The 18,697-nt window shown below is 36.8% G+C and overlaps 1 protein-coding gene across 8 annotated transcripts in view; it reads left to right on the plus strand.

The window, feature by feature from the left end:
• Nucleotides 1-18,697, plus strand: part of PIWIL2 (piwi like RNA-mediated gene silencing 2) — a 120,782-nt gene that overhangs the window by 71,913 nt on the left and 30,172 nt on the right. The gene's annotated exons all lie outside the window — the stretch shown is intronic.

Below are 18,697 nucleotides of genomic sequence, written 5' to 3' on the forward strand. Positions count from 1 at the left end.
AGATAAAAAAGACAGCGTACCCTATCCTGGAACGGCTGGCTGGCTGAGAGAAGCTGCTCGGGTGAGATCGCCGAGACGCGCGGGCTTCACCGGGTGGGGCGGCAAGCAGCCGGAGTCACTCCCTTCCCCCTTCCCGGGCCGGCTGGGAGAATTGGAGAGGCGGTCCCCTGAAACCGCGACGGCTGGCACCCACACCACGCGCGGCCCCCCGGACCAACTGAGAGAATTGGATCGGAAATCCCCAGGCCGCGGAGAACGGTGACGGGTGGGGGAGGCCCCTTCCAAACCCGTGACTCCCTGGGAACATGCACTCTCCCGGGCGGGCCGCTGCCGCTGGCGCCCTCCCACCACGCTTGTCGCCCGGGCGACTAGAAAATTCGGACGGGCGCTTTCCCGGGCTGCGGCGGCCAGCAACCCTCCCTGCATTCGGACCCCGGGCCGGCTCGAACCCTTCCAAGCCGCTTCGGCTAGCGAACCTCCCGGACGGCGAGAGTTTTCCAAAGTTAAAGATCCCACAGCACCTTTTACTGGTGGGACCCGCAGACAAACGTGTGCCACGAGCGCCACCTACTGGGCAGGATAAGAAAAACAGAACCCAGAGATTTCACAGAAAAATCTTCCAAACTTCTGGATCCAATACCCAGGGAAATCTGTCTAAATGCGCAGACGCCAACAGAAGATAACGGATCACGCTCAAATAATTGAAAATATGGCCCAGTCAAAGGAACAAACCAATAGTTCAAATGAGATACAGGAGCTGAGACAACTAATGCTGAATATACGAACAGAAATGGAAAACCTCTTCAAAAACGAAATCGATAAATTGAGGGAGGACATGAAGAAGACATGGGCTGAACATAAAGAAGAAATAGAAAAACTGAAAAAACAAATCACAGAACTTATGGAAGTGAAGGACAAAGTAGAAAAGATAGAAAAAACAATGGATACCTACAATGATAGATTCAAAGAGACAGAAGATAGAATTAGTGATTTGGAGGATGGAACATCTGAATTCCAAAAAGAAACAGAAACTATCGGGAAAAGAATGGAAAAATTTGAACAGGGTATCAGGGAACTCAAGGACAATATGAACCGCACAAATATATGTGCTGTGGGTGTCCCAGAAGGAGAAGAGAAGGGAAAAGGAGGAGAAAAACTAATGGAAGAAATTTTCACTGAAAATTTCCCAACTCTTATGAAAGACCTAAAATTACAGATCCAAGAAGTGCAGCGCACCCCAAAGAGATTAGATCCAAATAGGCATTCTCCAAGACACTTATTAGTTAGAATGTCAGAGGTCAAAGAGAAAGAGAGGATCTTGAAAGCAGCGAGAGAAAAACAATCCATCACATACAAGGGAAACCCAATAAGACTATGCATAGATTTCTCAGCAGAAACCATGGAGGCTAGAAGACAGTGGGATGATATATTTAAATTACTAAAAGAGAAAAACTGCCAACCAAGACTCCTATATCCAGCAAAATTGTCCTTCAAAAATGAGGGAGAAATTAAAACATTCTCAGACAAAAAGTCACTGAGAGAATTTGTGACCAAGAGACCAGCTCTGCAAGAAATACTAAAGGGAGCACTAGAGTCAGATATGAAAAGACAGAAGAGAGAGGTATGGAGAAGAGTGTAGAAAGAAGGAAAATCAGATATGATATATATAATACAAAAGGCAAAATGGTAGAGGAAAATATTATCTAAACAATAATAACACTAAATGTTAATGGACTGAATTCCCCAATCAAAAGACATCGGCTGGCAGAATGGATTAAAAAACAGGATCCTTCTATATGCTGTCTACGGGAAACACATCTTAGACCCAAAGATAGACATAGGTTGAAAGTGAAAGGTTGGGAAAAGATAGTTCATACAAATAACCAGAAAAGAGCAGGAGTGGCTATACTAATATCCAACAAGTTAGACTTCAAATGTAAAACAGTTAAAAGAGACAAAGAAGGACACTATATACTAATAAAAGGTACAATTCAACAAGAAGACATAACAATCATAAATATTTACGCACCGAACCAGAATGCCCCAAAATACGTGAGGAATACACTGCAAACACTGAAAAAGGAAATAGACACAAATACCATAATAGTTGGAGACTTCAATTCACCACTCTCATCAATGGACAGAACATCTAGACAGAGGATCAATAAAGAAATAGAGAATCTGAATATTACTATAAGGAGCTAGACTTAACAGACATTTATAGGACATTAAATCCCACAACAGCAGGATACACCTTTTTCTCAAGTGCTCATGGATCATTCTGAAAGATAGACCATATGCTGGGTCACAAAGCAAGTCTTAACAAATTTAAAAAGATTGAAATCATACACAACACTTTCTCGGATCATAAAGGAATGAAGTTGGAAATCAATAATAGGCGGAATGCCAGAAAATTCACAAATACGTGGAGGCTCAACAACACACTCTTAAACAACGAGTGGGTCAAAGAAGAAATTGCAAGAGAAATTAGTAAATACCTCGAGGCGAATGAAAATGAAAACACAACATATCAAAACTTATGGGATGCAGCAAAGGCAGTGCTAAGAGGGAAATTTATTGCCCTAAATGCCTATATCAGAAAAGAAGAAAAGGCAAAAATGCAGGAATTAACTGTTCACTTGGAAGAACTGGAGAAAGAACAGCAAACTAATCCCAAAGCAAGCAAAAGGAAAGAAATAACAAAGATCAGAGCAGAAATAAATGAAACTGAAAACATGAAAACAATAGAGAAAATCAATAAGACCAGAAGTTGGTTCTATGAGAAAATCAATAAGATTGATGGGCCCTTATCAAGATTGACAAAAAGAAGAAGAGAGAGGATGCAAATAAATAAGATCAGAAACGGAAGAGGAAAAACATATAAAGGAAAACAACTTTTCCATCTTGTTCCTTCCCAGTTCCAAGTTCAGCTGTATAGATGTAACCACTTCCATCTATTTTTAGCTGTTTTCTTCTGGTATTTACCTTTATATTTATAAATAGTATGTATCTTGATGTTTCCATTTGAGATATTCCTTTTGTCTTCCTACAATGAAAAGTGAATCGCAACCTTTCATTGAAATTTATTTCTTGTATGTTTTGTTTATTTGTGATTTAGTAATTGCCTCACTTTTTCTTTGCTTATTTTTTGGTGTGTCTATCCCTAAATCCTCCATTAAATTCAACAAGAGAGAACTTTAAAACTTATCTCAGTAACTTCACACGTACCTAATGATCTATCATTTCCTTTTTTTTTTTTCTTGAGACCTCTTTCCTAGAACCCATCATTATCCTGTGTCAGTCTGAACTAAATGCCCATGAGACCTGCTGCCTAGTTTATTGACCTGGGATTTTCCTTTGTAATCATCTGGGAAATTATTTTGTTTCTTTTCTGTGTTGGATTCCATGTCTTTCTCTTTCTTGTGTTTTTTTTTTTTTTAATTGTTTTGGAATAATTCTTGCAGTAGCTTCTTGAGAAAAGGGTACATGGGGTATTAAATTTTGACAGTTTAATGTCTAAAAATACCTTTATTTTAGCACACATTTGATTGACAGTTTGTATATAGAATTCCAGGTTGACAGTCTTGTAACTCAGAATTTCGAAGTCTCAGCTTTTCCTAATTCTTTGTATATTACCTGTTTGTTTTCTTTTAACTTTTTTTTTAATCTTCTGTTTATCCCTGACATTCTGAAATGTCACAATATGCCTTGATATGGGCATTTCTCATTCATTTTGCTGGATACCTAGTGAGACCTGTCAGTCTAGAAATAAGCCTATAGATCCAGAAAATTTTACACTATTACATCTTCAATGATTCCATCTTACCCATTCCTACTTGCTTTTTGTAGAACTCTCTTGGGTCTTCTAGATTAAGTCCCTTAATTAATTAATTAATTAAAGATTAACAAACAAAAACATTAACATATGATCATTCTGTTCTACATATATAATTAGTAATTCACAATATCATCACATAATTGCATATTCATCATTTCTTAGAACATTTGCATCAATTCAGAAAAAGAAAAAGACCACAGAAAATGAAAACAGAAAAAAAAATGATTATACATACCATACCCCTTACCCCTCATTTTCATTGTTCATTAGCATTTCAAGCTAAATTTATTTTAGCATTTGTTCCCCCTATTATTTATTATTATTCCGTATGTTCTACTGATCTTTTGACAGAGTAGATAAAAGAAGTGTCAGAACAAGGTTTTCACAATCACACAGTCACATTGTGAAAGTTATGTCATTATTCAATCATCAAGAAACATGGCTACTGGAACACAGCTCTACACTTTCAGGTAGTTCCCTCCAGCCTCTCCATTACATCTTGAATAACAAGGTGTTATCTACTTAATGCGTTAAGAATGTCTGGAATCTCTCAGCCATTGACACTTTGTCTCATTTCACTCTTACACCTTTTTGTCCAGAAGGTTTTCTCAATCCCTTGATGCTGAGTCTCAGCTCATTCCAGGATTTCTGTCCCACGTTGCCAGGAAGGTCCACACCTCTGAGAGTGTTGTCCCATGCAGACAGGGGGAGGGTGGTGAGTTTGCTTGTTGTGTTGGCTGGAGAGAGAGGCCACATCTTAGCAACAAAAGAGGCTCTCTTGGGAGTGACTCTTAGGCCTAAATTTTAAGTAGGCTTGACCTATCCTTTGTGGGGTTAAGTTTCATATGAACAAACCCCAAGACTGGAGGCTCAGCCTATAGCTTTGGTTGTCCACACTGCTTGTGAGAATATCAAGAATTCAACTTGGGGTAGTTGAATTTCTCCCCATTCTCACCACTCCCCAAAGGGGACTTTGCAAATACTTTTCCACTCACTGATCGAATTTAAGTCCCTTAAATTTTTATCTCTTATCTCCTATTTCTTGGTCTAGTTTCTGGTATTTTTCCTTAACTTTGTTCCAGTGAATATTAATTTCAGAGATTTTTTTTCTTTATAGCATCTTGTTTTTATTTCATGGATACTGTGTTACTTTTTACATCTTCAGGGATATTGTAATTTTTGATGTTTTAAAAAATGTTCTGCATTGTCTGTTTTCTTTGAGTTTCATCTTTGACTGTTTTGGACTTACATTTGAGAGACTTTTCTAAAATCTTGGTGACTGTTGATTGTCCATTTATATTTAAGGTAAGGCACTAAAAATCAAGATTTAGGAGCTCTGTGTGTAAGGGTAGGCTTTTGAGAAAGCTAACACTTTAATTAGACAGCTCCAATATTTAAGTATCTGTGGGCAGGTGCCAGGGATTGAACCCGGGTCCTCTGGCATGGCAGGCAAGCGTTCTTGCCTGCTGAGCCACTGTGGCCCGCCCTCTGTGGGTATTTTTAAACGGCTGGACAGTTTGATTCAGTCTCCTACCTCTGGGTAAAAGCTGGCTGCATCTATTCTGGAAGTTGAATGATGGGGAGGAACATGGTTGTCTCACTGTTTTAAGATGTTCTATTTTCATAATTTATTTCTTTTTTTTTAGTGTCTCTCCCTGTGTTGTGTCTCCATTCTCCCTGTGTTGTGTTTCAATTGTAATGCCGTTTTTCCAGAAAGTAAACTTGTCTTTCACTAAGTTGTAAAGAAGAAATATTTCTGACTTTGGGGTAGGAAAGAAATATGTGGCTCTTCATTACTCCTACTACAGAATTTCAGCTACTTCTCCCTATTATTTTCTTCCTTTGTAACTGGTTCTTTCAATTCTTGAAAATCTGCAAGTTTTTATATGCATATTGACTGGCTCATTGTTAGTTTCACCTCCTGCCATTTAAATTTTAGCTTTTTTTACTCTCTAAAACTGATTGCCACTAATCCATTTCCTTTTCATCTTCCAAAATTTTGTTGCCATCCTTCACCCACTGGCATCTTTTCTAAATCTTGTCACTTTTTGTCTGTTCTATTTTTTGCTGTCACTTCATTAATGAAATATGTTCAGTCTGCTGTGTTTAACTCATAGTCTCGACAATTTTTTCAACAAGTTTAGTTAAGAATGGTAACAGAGAAATGGAATGGTAGTTGGATGAGCATGAGAATAAAAGGAGTCTTCTTTTCAAAATAGCGAATGTTTGATCATTTCTATAAAAAAGGAGAAACTGATGTGGCAGGAGAGAAAGGGTGTAATTGCAGAAGTAAAATCCTTGTGAAGATGAAAGGGTATAGGATCTAGATACAAGTGGGGAGGTTGTCTTTCTTTTCCTTGCACATTTTTTATGATATAAATACATATTACAAAATTAACTCCTTTGAAGTGCTCATTTAACTATTGTTTTTGATTATTCACAAAATTGTGTGAACATCACAATTATCTCATTACTCATTAGTGAATCAGCATTAGTCACACACTATGTGACTGGCAGCCACTGATCTACTTTCTATCTCTGCGGCCTTTGCCTATTTTGGAGATTTAATATAAATGGAACCATGCAATATGTGGTTTTTTGTGTCTGCTTCTTCTACTCAACATAATTGTGTTCTAGGCTCATCCATTCTGTAGTGTGTATCACTACTTTATTCCTTTTTTATGATTGAAGAGTATTCCACTTTGTAGATATGCCACAATATATTTACCTGTTCATTTCATGGATATTTGCATTGTTTCCACTTCTTGGCTATTAGAAATAATGCTGCTGTGAATATTTGGTTACAAGTTTTGTGTGGGCATATGTTTTCAGTTTTCTTGGATAGATGTAGGAGTGGTGTGCTGGGTCATATGGTAATTCTATGTTTAACTTTTTGAGAAACTGTCAGACTGTTTTCCAATGCATTGTACCATTTTATATAACACCCGCAATGCATGAGCGTTCCAATTTGTCCACATCCTTGCCAACACTTGTTATAGTCCATCTTTTTGAACTTGGGACTTTAAATCCTTCAACTTTGTTTTTCTTTTTCAAGGTAGATTTAGTTGTTCCACTTCCCTTGTATTTCCATTTGAATTTTAGGATCAGCTTGTCCATTTCTGCAGAAAGAAGTGTTGCATTTTTGGTGGGAATTTCATTGAATCTTTGGATCAGTTTGGGGAGTATTGCTACCTTCCAATCTATGAAAATGGAATCTTTCCATTTTTTAGAAAATCTTTAGTTTCTTTCTAAAGTTTTATAGATTCAGTGTGTGTCTTCCATTTCTTTATTAAATTTATTCCTAAGTATTTTATTCATTTTGATCTTATTATAGATGAAATTGTTTTCTTAATTTTATTTTTGGATCATTCATTCCTAGGGAATTCCTAGGGAATGAATAGAATGTATAGAAAAACAACTGATTTTTATATATTGCCCTGCAACCTTGCTGAACTCATTTGTTAGCTCTGAAAGTATTTTGTAAATTATTTAGGATTAGCAAGATCATATCACCTACAAATGGGGATAGTTTTATGTATTCTTTATCCTTTGAAATTTTTTCAGACTTAGTTTCACAAGTCAGTTTTTAGAAATGTTTCATTCATGTTTGAATACAATGTTTTCTACAGCTCTAAATTGTGGTGTTCTATGTATTTCAGTTAGGTAATGTTGTTTAGTCTGTTCAGATCTTCTTATTAGGATATGTACTAATCCAGCATGGTTGATATCCTTATAAGAATTGGAAATTTGACACAGTCAGTAGGAGAGAGAAGGTGTCCATGTGTTGGAGACAGACTGAGTTATGCTCTAAGCCACAGAACCCCATGGATTTCTGGCAAGCCACTGTCAAAATCTTACAGACTTCAGAGGAAGCACAACCCTGCTGACACCTTGATTTCAAACTTCTAACTTCCAGGATTGTGAACAACATATTTCTGTTGTTATAAGCTAACTCAGTTTGTGGTACATTGTTGTGGCTGCTCTAGCAAACTAAGACAAGGATATGCTAAATACTGGAACATAAAATAAGCCTTAATACATTTAAAATACATACAAAGTATGTTCTGCCACATTGTAGTGGCAGAAATGAATTAGAAATCAAACAACTGAAGAAATTTGGGGAATTCACAAATATGTGGAAATTAAATAACACACTCCTAAATAACTAGTGGATCAAATAAGAAATTGCTAGGGGTATTAGAAAATACATTGTCATAAATGAAAATGAAGACTTAGCATACCAAAAGTTGTGGGATGAAGCTAATGCTGTGCTTAGATAGGAATTTATAACTGCAAATGCCTATATTAAAAGAGAAGAAAGCTCTAAATCAATAACCTAATATGCCACATTAAGGAACTATGAAAAGAGCAACTAAACCTAAAGCAAATGGAAGGAAAATAGGAAGATTAGAGCAGAAATAAATGAAATGGAGAATAGAAAATCAACAAAACCAAAAGTAGTTCCTTTAAAAATCAACAAAATTGACAAAACTTTAAGTAAACTACCTCATTAAAACTCAGGACCAAGGTTACCAAGATCAAAAATGAAAGATGAAATAACCACTACTGCTGACCTTACAGAACATGGGATTATAAGGAAATAGTGTGAACAACTATATGCCAACAAAAACCTAGATGAAATGGACAAATTCCTAGAAACACACAAACTACCAAAAGTGACTAAAGAAGAAATAGAAAATGTGAAAACTCTATATCAATTAAAAGGATTGAATTGGTGATGTAGAAAGTGTCTTCAAAGAAAAGTGCAAACCCATATGGCTACACTGAAGAATTCTATCAAATGTTTAAAGAATAACTAACAGCAGTTGTTAACAAGCTATTCCAAAAAACAGAAGAGGAGGAAGGCACTCGTACTCTGAAGACAATATTATCCAGATACCAAAGCCAGACAAATACATCACAATAAAAAAAACTGCAAAAGGCACTTAGAGGGCTGGCCATGTTGGGTTAGCAGGCAGAATTCTCGCATGCCATGCTGGAGACCCAGGTTCGATTCCTGGTGCCTGCCCATGCAAAAAAAAAAAAATGCATTTAGAATGCAAAGGAAAATGTAAAACTAGCTCTAATTGCAGGTGACATGATTTTTAGAAAACTTTAAAGAATCCATAAAAAACTACTAGTGCTAACAAAGGAGTTTACAAGATCAATATACAAAAATCAACTGTTTTCATATACTAGCAGTGAAAAATCTGATCATGAAATTTAGAAAATTCCATTTACAATAACACCAAAAGAATGAAATACTCAGGAATAAATTTAATAAAAGGAGTACAGGACTTGTACACTGAAAACTTTAAAGCTTTTTTGAAAGAAATTGAAGAAGGCCAAAAGAAGGAAAGACTTCCTGTTTTCTTGGAATGGAAAACAATATTGCTATAATGGCAGTACTCCCAAATTGACATGTGGATTCAATGAAATCCTTATAAAAAAGTGTCACGTTATTTTTGTTAGAAATGAAGAAGTTGATTTCTAGAATCCAAATGAAAATGCAAGGAACCCAGAATTACGAAACAGTCTTCCACAAAAGGAGAATGAAGTTGAAAGTCTCATACATCTTAATTTTAAAACTGAGCTATAAAGCTTCAGTAATCAAGACAATGTAGTACTGGCATAAGTGTGGGTGTATATGTGCGTGTGTGTATACCAATGAATATAGAGTATAGAAATGAACCCTCACCTTTACAGCCAATTGTTTTTTGACAGGGGTGCCAAGATCAATAGGAAAAGAAGTCTTTTTGACAGATGATGCTGCGATGTTAGATCTAAGGTCACGTACAAAATAATGAAATTGTACCCTAAGGCCATATATAATATATACAGTTAGATCAAACACCTAAATGTAAAGGGAAAAACTGTAAAATTCTTAAAAGGAAACGTAGATGTAAGTTTTTGTGACCTTGGCTTAGGTAGAGGTTTCTTAGATATGACACCAAAATTATGAGCAACAACAAAAAGATAAATTGGACTTCATCAAAATTACAAATGTATGTTTCAAAGTACATTATCAAGAAATTGAAAGAAAATCCACAGAATGGGAGAGAATATTTTCAAATCCTATATCTGATAAAGGGCAAATTTATATCAAGAACTCTTAGACTGAATAGGCTGGGGCAGAGGTTTCCTCCCATATGGATTATTTTAAATAAAGTTTCAGACATCATATCTTTTTCATCTGTTGACATATGGTTTCTGACAAGTTGTCAGCCATGGTTTCATCATGTCTAAATCCAAAAAGCAGACCAGTTTGGGAATGGTTCATGTACAACATCCCTTCACATAACCTACTCAGGGAGGCCCTGGTTGGAAAAACCGAAGAACCGAAAACAGAGAACTGGAGACTGTCCTGGCTGGTACAAATAGCCTAATGCTCCCAAAGCCCTCAGGAGTGCACTGTTGGGGTGCTGGCGACTAGGAAGCACCAGTGTAACATTCCCAACTTGTGTCTATACTTGTGCTGCAGTGCATCACCACACTGTTGTGCCCCACATCCATCCCTGAATTACAAAGTTGTAGATTTACTGAAGAAAATCGACTTCCAAGGAAATCTGTCAAGATATTTACATACCTTGAAGACAATAGAAGATCACTAAGTGTATCATGGTGGAGACAGATATAGTACAGCCTAAGAACCAAATTAAAACACCAGAGGCGACACAGACTTTGGTACAACTAATCAAAGATGTTCATATAACTCTATTAAATAAAATAAATTGGATGGCTAATGACATAAAGGAGATCGAGAAGACATTAGAAGAGGATAAAGAGGAATTTGAACAAATAAATAGAAAAATAGCAGATATCACAGAGATTAAAGATGCTGTAGACCAAATAAAAAACATACTAGAGACAGGAAACAGCAGATTTGAAGAGTCAGAAGAAAGAATAAGTGAAATAGAGGACAGGACAACTGATTTCAAACATTCAAAACAGCAAATGACAAAAAGATGGAAAAATTTGAATTGGATCTCAGGGAAATGATGGAGAAAACAAAGCAGGCAAATATAAGAATCATTGGTGTCCCTTAAGGGGAAAAGAAGAGTAAAGGCCTAAGAAGATTAGTTGAGAATATAATGGTGGAAAATTTCCCAATGCTTATCAAGGACATAAACATGCAAATCAAAGAAGCCCAACGAACTCCAAATAGACTAAATCCAAATAGGCTTTTGCCAAGACACAAACTGATCTGTCTGTTAAATGTTGAAGAGAAGCAGAAAATCCTATAAGCAGCAAGAGAAAAACAGTCGACTATATACAAGGGAAACCACATAAGACTGAGTTTGGACTACTCAGAGAGCACTATGGAGGAAGAAGGCAGTGGTATGATATGTTTAAGATCCTAAAAGAAAAAGACATCCAGCTGGGATTTCTATACCCAGCCAAAATGTCCTTTAAAACTGAGGGAGAGTAAAATTTGCACACACACAAAAATCCTGAAAGAATTTATCAACAAGAGACTGGCCCTGCAAGAAATACTAAAGGGAGTTCTGCCAGTTAAAAAAAAAAAAAGACAGGAGAGGGGGGTCTGGAGGAGGACACAGAATTGAAGAGTGCCAGTATCTTAAAGGATAAAAAGAGAAAGAGGGAAAAGAATATATAGATCTGACAAATAAAATCCAAAGGATAAGGTGGTGGATTCAAGAAACGTTTTTTCAATAATAACTTTGAATGTTAGTGGACTAAACGTACCAACTAAAAGATACAGATTGGCAGAATGGATTAAGAAATATAATCCAGCTATATGCTACTTACCAGAGACTCATCTTAGACACAAGGATACAAATTGATTGAAAGTGAAAGGATAGAAAAAGATATTCCATGCAAGTTGTAGCCAAAAGAAAGCAGGAGTAGAAATACTAATATAGACAAAATACACTTATTATGTACAGACATTATAAGAGACAAGAAGACTGTATATTAATAAAAGGGACAATTCAACAAGAAGAAATAACAATGATAAATGTTTATGTTCCCAATCTAGGAGCTCCAAAGTACCTAAGACAGACATTGGCAAAACTGAAGGGAAAAACCAGCAGAGGATCAGCAAGGAAATAGAGAAGTTAAACAATTTGATAATGAATTAGACCTAACAGATGTATTTAGGTCATTACACTCCAAAGCATCAAGATATACATACATTCTTCTCTAGAGCTCATGGAACATTCTCCAGGATAGATCATATGATGGAGCACAAAACAGGGCACTATAAGTTTAAAAACATTGAAATTATTCAAAGCACTTTCTTTGATCACAGTGGAATGACGTTGGATATCAATAACCATCAAAGAACAAGCACTTTTACAAATATATGGAGATAACACACTTTTTTTTTAAATTTTTTTTATTAATCAAAAAAAAGAAAAGAAATTAACACAACATTTAGAAATCATTCCATTCTGCACATGCACTCAGTAATTCTTAGTATCATCACATAGATGTATGATCATCATTTCTTAGTACATTTGCATCGATTTAGGAAAAGAACTAGCAAAACAGCAGAAAAAGATATAGAATGTTAATATAGAGAAGAGAATTAAAATAATAATACTAATAAAAATATATATATATATAAAAAGGAAAAAAAAACAAAAACAAAATATACAAATAAACAAACAAAAAACTATATTTCAGGTGCAGCTTCATTCAGTGTTCCAACATAGTTACATTACACTTAGGTATTATTGTGCTGTCCATTTTTGAGTTTTTGTATCTAGTCCTGTTGCACAGTCTGTATCCCTTCAGCTCCAATTACCCATTATCTTACCCTGTTTCTAACTCCTGCTGGTCTCTGTTACCAATGATATATTCCAAGCTAATTCTCGAATGTCGGTTCACATCAGTGGGACCATACAGTATTTGTCCTTTAGTTTTTGGCTAGACTCACTCAGCATAATGTTCTCTAGGTTCATCCATGTTATTACATACTTCATAAGTTTAGTCTGTCTTAAAGCTGCATAATATTCCATTGTAGGTATACGCCACAGTTTGTTTAGCCACTCGTCTGTTGATGGACATTTTGGCTGTTTCCATCTCTTTGCAATTGTAGATAATGCTGCTATAAACACTGGTGTGCAAATGTCCGTCTGTGTCTTTGCCCTTAAGTCCTTTGAGTAGATACCTAGCAGTGGTATTGCTGGGTCGTAATCCATTCTGCCAGTCTATGTCTTTTGATTGGGAAATTCAGTCCATTAACTTTTAGGTTATTACTGTTTGGATAATATTTTCCTCTACCATTTTGGCTTTTGTATTATATATATCATATCTGATTTTCCTTCTTTCTACACTTTACTCCATACCTCTCTCTTCTGTCTTTTCGTATCTGACTCTAGTGCTCCCTTTAGTATTTCTTGCAGAGCTGCTCTCTTGGTTACAAATTCTCTCAGTGACTTTTTGTCTATAAAGGTTTTAATTTCTCCTTCATTTTTGAAGGACAATTTTGCTAGATATAGAAGTCTTGGTTGGCAGTTTTTCTCTTTTAGTAATTTAAATATATCATCCCACTGTCTTCTAGCTTCCATGGTTTCTGCTGAGAAATCTGCACATAGTCTTATTGGGTTTCCCTTGTATGTGACAGATTGTTTTTCTCTTGCTGCTTTCAAGATCCTCTCTTTCTCTTTGACCTCTGACATTCTAACTAGTAAGTGTCTTGGAGAATGCCTATTTGGTCTATTCTCTTTGGGGTGCGCTGCACTTCTTGGATCTGTAAATTTAGGTCTTTCATAAGAGTTGGGAAATTTTCAGTGATAATTTCTTCCATTAGTTTTTCTCCTCCTTTTCCCTTCTCTTCTCCTTCTGGGACACCCACAACACGTATATTTGTGCGCTTCATATTGTCATTCAGTTCCCTGATCCCCTGCTCAAGTTTTTCCATTCTTTTCCCTATAGTTTCTGTTTCTTTTTGAAATTCAGATGTTCCATCCTCCAGTTCACTAATTGTAGCTTCTGTCTCTTTAGATCTACCATTGTAGGTATCCATTGTTTTTTCCATTTTTTCTTCTTTGTCTTTCACTCCCCTAAGTTCTGTGATTTGTTTTTTCAGATTTTCTATTTCTTCTTTATGTTCAGCCCATGTCTTCTTCATGTCCTCCCTCAATTTATTGATTTGGTTTTTGAAGAGTTTTTCCATTTCTGTTCATATATTCAGCATTAGTTGTCTCAGCTCCTGTATCTCATTTGAACTATTGGTTTGTTCTTTTGACTGGGCCATATCTTCAATTTTCCTAGCGTCATCCATTATTTTCTGCTGGTGTCTGGGCATTTGATCAGATTTCCCTGGGTGTGGGACCCGGCTGGTTGAAAGGTTTTTCTGTGAAATCTCTGGGCTCTGTTTTTCTTTTCCTGCCCAGTAGGTGGCGCTCGTGGCGCTCGTCTGTCTGCGGGTCCCACCAGTAAAAGATGCTGTGGCTCCTTTAACTTGCCAATCCAAATCTCGCAGTCGGCCCGGGAAGCCGTGCGTGGAGGGGGGGTCGCCGGCTGCCATGGCTTGGGGGAGTGCCGGTCCAAATTGCCCAGCTGGCCCGAGACACCAAGCGTGGTGGGAGGGCCCCGCTATCCAACGTTCCCAGTCAGACCGGGGAGCCACATGCGTGGAGGGGACCCTAGTCGCCAGCTGCCCGGCCGGGAAAACGCGTGCCCCTTGGGTATCTCACCGCAGCGGATTCTCCCTGCCCATTCAGCCGTTCCAGAATGGGGTACGCTGTCTTTTTGGTCTCTGTTGTAGCTCCGGGAGCTGTTTCGTATTGTTTCTGTTTCTTTAGTTGCTGTTCTGGAGGAGGAACTAAGACCTGCGTGCTTTACTAAGCCGCCATCTTCTCCGGAAGTCGAGATAACACACTCTTAAACAACTAGTGGGTCAAAGAAGAAATTGCTAGAGAAATCAGTAGCTATCTGGAGATAAATAACAATGAGAATGCAACATATCAGAACTTACAGCATGTGCCAAAGGCTTTGCTGAGAGGGAAATTCATTGCCCTTAGTGCCTATATTAAAAAATAAGAGCAAAATTGAGGACCAAACGGACTTAACTGGTCACCTGGAGGAACTTGAGGAAGAACAGCAAACCAACATCAAAGCAAATAGAAGAAAAGAAATAATAAAGATTAAAGCAGAGTTAATGAATGGGAGAACAAAAGAACAATAGAAAGAATCAATAAAACCAAAAGTTGGTTCTTTGAGAAAATCAATAAAATTAAGAGTCCACTAGCAAGGCTCACAAAGAAAAAAAGAGAGATGCAAATAAACAAAATGAAAACTGAGAAGGGGTGCATTACCATATATCCTGAAGAAATAAAAGAAATCATAAGATGATACTGTGAATAACTATATATCAACAAATTAGACAATTTAGATGAAATTGACAAATTCCTGGAAACACGCAAACAAGCTACACTGACTCAGGAAGAAATAGAAGGTCTCAACAAACCAATCACAAGTAAAGAGATTCAGTCAGTCATCGAAAACCTTCTACAAAGAAGAGCACAGGGCCAGACGGTTTCACAGGGAAATTTTATCACACATTCCAAAAAGAATTAACACCAATCTTGCTCAGACTTTTCCAAAAAAATTGAGGAGGAAGGAACACTACCTAACTCATTTTGTGAAACTAACATCACTTTAATACCAAAACTGGGTAAAGACACTGTAAGAAAGGAAAACTACAGGCCAATCTCCCTAATTAACATAGATGCAAAAACTCTCAACAGAGTACTAGCAAATCAAATCCAACAAACATTAGAATTATACACTGTGACCAGGTGGGGTTTATAACAGGAGTGCAACGGTGGTTCAGCACAAGAAAATCAATTGATGTAATACAATGCATTAGCAAATCAAAAGGGAAAAAATGACATAATCATCTCGATTGATGCTGAAAAAGCATTTGGTAAAATTCACTATTTTCTGATAAAAACACTTCAAAAGATAGCTAACTATCAAAGATAACTTCCTTATGATAAAAGGCACATATGAAAAACATACTTAATGGAGAGAGCCTGAAAGCTTTACCCCTGAGATTGGGAATGAGACAAGGATGCCCTCTGTCACCACTATCATTCATCATTGTGCTAGAAATGCCAGCATGGCATGGCAGGTGAGAACTCTGCCACTAAACCACTGTTGCCCGCCCTAGTTGATATTTTAAATTGAATTTTTTCCTTAACTCAGTCTTCAGTTAGGTCATTGCTTGTGTATAGAAACGTTACTCATTTTTGCACATTGATTTTTTTATCCCACCACCTTGCTGAATTTGTTTATTATCTCAAGTAACTCTGTTGAAGATTTCTCAGAATTTTCCTAGTATAGTATCATGTCATCTCAAGTAGTAATAGTTTTACGTTCTCCTTTCCAATTTGGATATTTTTTATTTCTTTGTCCTGCCTGATTGCTCTTTTGGTTCCTTGTGCCTGCCCATGTGAAAAAAAAGAATAGCAACTAAAAGAATCAAGTACCTAGGAATGTACTTAACTAGGACATAAAGAACTTGTAACAGGAAACTACGTAACATTGCTAAAAAAAGTCAAAGAAGATCTAAATAGGTGGAAAGACATTCCCTGCTCATGGATAGAAAGCTTAAATATAGTTAAGATGTCAATTCTACCTAAATTGACTACAGATTTAATGCAGTAGCAATCAAAATTCCAACAACCTACTTTGAAGGCCTGGAGAAGCTTGTTACCAAATTCGTCTGGAAGGGGAAGAGATAGTGAATAGCTAAAAGCATCCTAAAAAGAAGAACAAATGTGAGGATTAATACTTCCTGATTTTAAAACTTATTATAAAGCTACAGTGGTTAAAACAGCATGACACTGGCACAAAGATAGAAGTATTGACCAATGGAATTGAATCGAAAGTGCAGTAATAGGGTACCAAATCTATGGTCAACTAATTTTTGATCAGGCCCCCAAATCCACTGAACTAGAACAAGATTGTCTTTTCAATAAATGGGTATGGGAGGACTGAATATCAGCAGCCAAAAGAATGAAAGAAGGCCCTTACCTTACAACGCTATACAAAAATTAATTCAAAGTGGGTCAAACATCAGATACCAGAACTAGTACCCTAAAGCTTCTAGAATAAAATGTAGGGAAACATCTTCAAGATTTAGTAATAGGAGGTAGCTTCCTAAACTTTACACCTAAAGCACAAGCAACAAAAGAAAAAATAGATAAATGGGAGCTCCTCAAAATCAGATGCTTTTGTGCCTCAAAAACTTTGTCAAAAAGGTGGAGAGACAGACAAATGAATGGGAAACAGTGTTTGGAAATCTCACATTGGACAGAGGTTTGATATCCTGTATGCACAAAGAAATCATACAACTCAACAACCAAAGAACACACAACCCAATTATAAAATGGTCTAAAGATATGAAGAGGCGTTTTTGTGAAGAACAAATACAGATGGCTCAAAAGCACATGAAGAGATGCTCATTTTTATTAGCTTTAAGGGAAATACAGCTCAAGATTACAATGAGATACCACCTCACATCTATAAGAATGGCTCCTGTTAAACAGGAAAATACAAATGTTGAAGAGGATATGGAGATACTGGGACACTTTTGCACTGCTGATAAGAATGCATAATGGTACTGCCACTATTGAAGACTGGTGGTTCCTTAGGAAACTAAATATCGAGTTGCCCTATGACCCAGCAGTAGCACTACTTGGTATATGCCCAGAAGAGCTGAAAGCAGTGACACAAAGAGACATTTGCACACTGATGTCTTAGCAAATAGCAGCTTTATTCACAGTCGCCAAAAGATGGAAACAATCCAGATGCCCATCAAAAGATGAGTGGGTTAACAAAATGTGATATATACGTGCAATGGAATATTATGCAGCAGTAAGATGAAATGACATCCTGAAGCACATGACAAGATGGATGAGCCTTGATGTCATAATGCTGAGTGAAATAAATGAGACACAAAAGGATAGATACAGTATGACTCCACTTTTATGACCATGGTAAAGGTAAAATCAGAGGCTTATAATACAGAATATTGGGGACTTAGAGGTAAGTCGAGATAAGAATCTAGAGATGGGTGAATGGTTAGCCAATGAGGTTGAACTGAATGAAATGTAAGGGAATAGATAGAAGTGAAGGTGGTTCGTTTGTGATCTTTAAGTAATATTACCACATTGAAGGTGAACATGATTGAAAGGGGTTGTATAGACCTATGTGTCCCACTGATTAAGAATACATATATAAGTAAGTTCTTGCATGAACTACTTCAAAGGCATGATTCTTGTCCAAAAAGTATTTTTAAGTTCAGGGTACGGGGGAAAGCTACTGTTGCATGTTATAGGCTATGTTTAACAGGAAAACATCAGCAGTTCCACAGTAACACCAGGGGTAAATAAAAGGGAGGAGGGACAAGAGTTAAGGGGAAATTTAGATTTCTTATTCGGTGAGGGTATGTTTATTGATTATCTTTTTCTTGGGAACAATAAAATTGTCTAAAATTGAAAGTCCACTGATGAACTGTGAACTTTGGACATCATAGGTGTTGCCTAATGAATGCAGGTGGCTGAAGGATGCACCGACTGAGAAGTAGATTGGCAAATGATGTTGTATACATATGATCAAATCTTGTGCTGCTACAAAAAAGAACGAAGTTGATTGGCAAATGATGTTGTATACATATGATCAAATCTTGTGCTGCTACAAAAAGGAACGAAGTTGTATGGCATGCAACATTGTGAATAAATCTGTCAGACATTTGATGAGGCAAAATAAGCCAGAAACAAAAGAGCAATCATTATATGATCTCCTTTAGAAAATGCGTATAAGAACACAGGGGCCTAGATTGTAAGCTCTTACAGTAGTAACATTTAGTCTGGATTGGGA

This window comes from Tamandua tetradactyla, chromosome 3, assembly GCF_023851605.1.
Source record: "Tamandua tetradactyla isolate mTamTet1 chromosome 3, mTamTet1.pri, whole genome shotgun sequence".
NCBI classification, from domain to species: Eukaryota; Metazoa; Chordata; class Mammalia; order Pilosa; family Myrmecophagidae; genus Tamandua; species Tamandua tetradactyla.